We start from the raw sequence: 3,566 nt of genomic DNA on the forward strand, positions 1-3,566 counted from the left end.
AAGGAAGGCTTGGAGCTGTGAGCAAATTCTGAGCCATAATCTACAGCATCCCAGCTGCGAACACATCTGGTGGAGATGTTGGAGGGACATTTGAACTGTTTGTCTTCGCTTCCACCCACCTGTACTGCTTAGTGATCAGCACTTCCTGTTGGAAGAACCCAGGAGTAGGAGTCCCAGCTGTGACCACTAGTCTAAGCTCTGCCATTAACCCAAGGAAACGCTACACAAATAAGAGCTTAGCCCTGGAGTCAGGCTGCCTCGTGCGTGACCTGCAGCAAGTTACCCAATCTTTCCACACCTGTTTTCATCTGTAACGTGGAGATAATTCTAGTACCTGCCTCATACAGTAGTTGGTAGAACAAGATGAGATAAACTGCACACATGGTAAATATCCATCCATGTGAGCTGTTATTATTAGGTGACTATGAAACCCTTCGCACTTGATTATTCCACGGGAGTAATAATACCTGCACTACTGATTGCAGGAAAAATGAGATGAATAAATAAAGGAATAGAAAAGTAGTTTTTAAATGCCAGTGTAAAGTGTCATTATTTATATTGAAATTAACACTTGCTCTCTGATCATTTCTAACATAGGATGTGGATAAAGCCTGAACTGTTGCAATGACCGTGACTCACTGTAACTGGCCAGAGCACAGAGAGTGTGGTGGAATGTGTGTGCTGGTTTGTTCAAGCTTCGATCTGGGGGAAGTAAGTTGTCCTCATCAAGGGTGTGCAGCCCTGGGTGGTCAGGGAACATCGTTTCTGAAGGGTCTCACTCCGGGGCAGCCACCGCTCACACCAGTGCTTCAGCCATCTACGTCTCAGTCAACGCCAGGCTCCGCTAATTAGCACACTGAATACCAGAAGTGGCATCTTAATGGTGAAAATAGTAGCCTATCAATTATCATGCGAAACGTGACCAATAGACTTTGGCGACGGTAAGATGAAAGGTGTTGAGATAGGTGGGTTGGAGAGAGAATACCTCCTGCACTCCCTTGTCTGCGCAGAATGTAAGAATCTCTGAAACCTTTCGCCAGAACCCTTGGGGAATGCAAGGGAGGTCTGATCCCTAAAGCATCCTGTGTTCCATCCTTGGTTTAGGAGGCTGCCTGTTGTCTGGTGCTCATACAGAATCTGTATAAGGCTAAGGTTAGGATGGGTTATACCTCTAAAGTTTTAATGGGTTAAGAATAAGGTAATCTTTACAGGGGCATCCCTAAGCTTTTGTAACCGATGGCATGGATGACAGATTTGGTGATGATAAAATGTGCCTTGCATCCTGTCAGAGGTAAGAAGTTGCAGTCTTACTAAGCAGAGCAACTTTACTGTTCTTTATGAAACCACAATGGGATGCAGTAGGGAGAAGGATGCTTAATCCTTTCCATGGAAAGAGAAAGAAGCCAGCTGAGACATGGTCAATGAATGAAAGCAGTTTATTTGACATTAATTGCAGAATTTACAGCACTATCATTTAATGAGAGGAATAAAAATAGAAAGAATCCAGTGTAAGCAATGTTGCAGACAAAACATCAGGGTGGGAAATGAGCGAAATTGAAAATGCAATTAACGTTGAAAGAAATCTTCCAAAGGACTGGGAGCCTATCAAGGGGTGAGCAGCCCCCCTGAGAATGGTGTGTGATCCTCCTCCTCACCAGGATTTCAGGGCAGCCACTGAACACTTACCCTGTTGACCATCCCTGGAAAATCTTTCAGCACAGTCTGACTTAACATGTCTGAGATGGGGCAAAATCTGGGTTATATGTTTGGAAATATAGCTTAGGGTGAAAAGAAAATAAGAATGTGAATTAACTAGTGTGTGGGTTTTTTCTTTTTCAAAACAGACGGGAGTACACATTTTAGGGGTGTGTTTTCCTGATTTTAAGTAGGAGAGGTGATGGCAAAGGGATTGACTAAAAATAAAAGTTTAAAGTTTTCTCCTATGATTTTCTTGGAGATAATATCTGCAAAAGCAAGGAAATAGAACAAGAGGTATGCATGTGACTCTTTGGTCTCTTATCTTGGAATCTGGATAGAGACCTATGAAAGGTACCTGGACTTCTACTAAAGGGCTGGGTTTCTGGAAAAGCTTACTGAGAAGCCCCGTGGTTGAGCACGGGCTCCGACAGGGATGGTTAACCATGGTATAGCCGTTTTCCCGTGGCTTATTGAGTCTTTTCTTTCCCTTTTAAAACTTTAAATAGAGCTGGGGCAAATTCTTCTCACTTTCCATCTTCTTCCTTCCCTCATTTTAGCCACTTTCAAAACCATAAAGCAACCAACAGGTTGGAAAGGATTCAAGCCCCACAGGCCAGCATGTGAAATTAAAAGGTGTTTTTAATACCCCAAATTAATACATCTGAGGTCATCAGGGTCTAAAGTGAGAAAATAGCCCAAACTGACTCAATCCTGAGAAAAACCAATGAAAGAAAAGATATTGGAACTTGTTCTCACTCACTTTTGGTGGGAAGATAGTTTCTCTAGTAAGAATTCATTGACCAAGAAAGAATCTACAGCACCTGTACCAATAAAATATTAATTTGGGTAGAAGTATTAGAATAGGAAGGATGCAAAAATTGGCCAGGCTCTTTCCCTGCAGTCCAGGAAAACACCTTCTTGGAGAAAAGCAAAGGATGAAGAAGAGAACTAATGGGAATGCTGGTCAATCCCGAATCATCTTTGCCCATGAAATTCTTTGGCATCTGAGACCAGGAGAGGAGAGATTGAATGGTTCTAGGACTGAGGGGGGAAAAAATAAGAGTTGGTGATTGGAAATATGGATTAAAAGAGAAACCAGCACCAAGATTATGTCTGTATCACCTCAGCCCCTGCCTGCCAAACTCAGACGTTTTTTATCATTTTGTCAGTGTGAAGGTCATCTTCTTGCTTCCGGAGTTCCAACTTGCCAGGTGTCTTATAACCTTTCGTGGTAGGAAGTGTGCTGGCCCCGTTTAGACTTGTGTAACACAAAACGACGTAGTAAAGAAAGGAAGTAATATTCTAGCTTCAAGTAAGTATCTGTTAATGGTGTGACTAGGTAGTCATTGAAGAGTTAACCCTGCTTCCCAGGTAGCAGGTTTCCTGTCATAATTTGAAAATAACTTTCCTAGACAGCAACCAGACTCTGAAGCTAAATGCCAAATTGGGTCAAAGTAAGGGAGACAGGGGAAACCCCCAAGTTGTATAGCTTTTAGACTAGGACTTCCAAGCAGAGATGAAGGAGGCATTGATGGGCCATGTTCTTGATTGGCTCAATAGCTACGGTTCAGCCTGTCCTCTAAGAAAGACCAGTAACATGGGCAGTGTGCACGGCCCCCTGAGAGAGGAGCCAGGCACAGAGAGGCACTGGGGTCTCCTTTCCTCTTGTCTATTTTCCAGATCAAAGAACTAGGAATAGCCAAAATATAAACTAGAAACAAAATGACAGAAAAACCCATTCACACCTTTCTTGGTTTTCCAAATACTTATTTGCCAAAGCTGTAGATGGACTCACTAAACCAGGATGCAGAGGAAGAGTGATGAGGGGATTCTGATTTAGAAGAGCCCCACTGCATTGTGGGGACCTG

The sequence above is a fragment of the Eubalaena glacialis genome, chromosome 15, assembly GCF_028564815.1.
Source record: "Eubalaena glacialis isolate mEubGla1 chromosome 15, mEubGla1.1.hap2.+ XY, whole genome shotgun sequence".
NCBI classification, from domain to species: Eukaryota; Metazoa; Chordata; class Mammalia; order Artiodactyla; family Balaenidae; genus Eubalaena; species Eubalaena glacialis.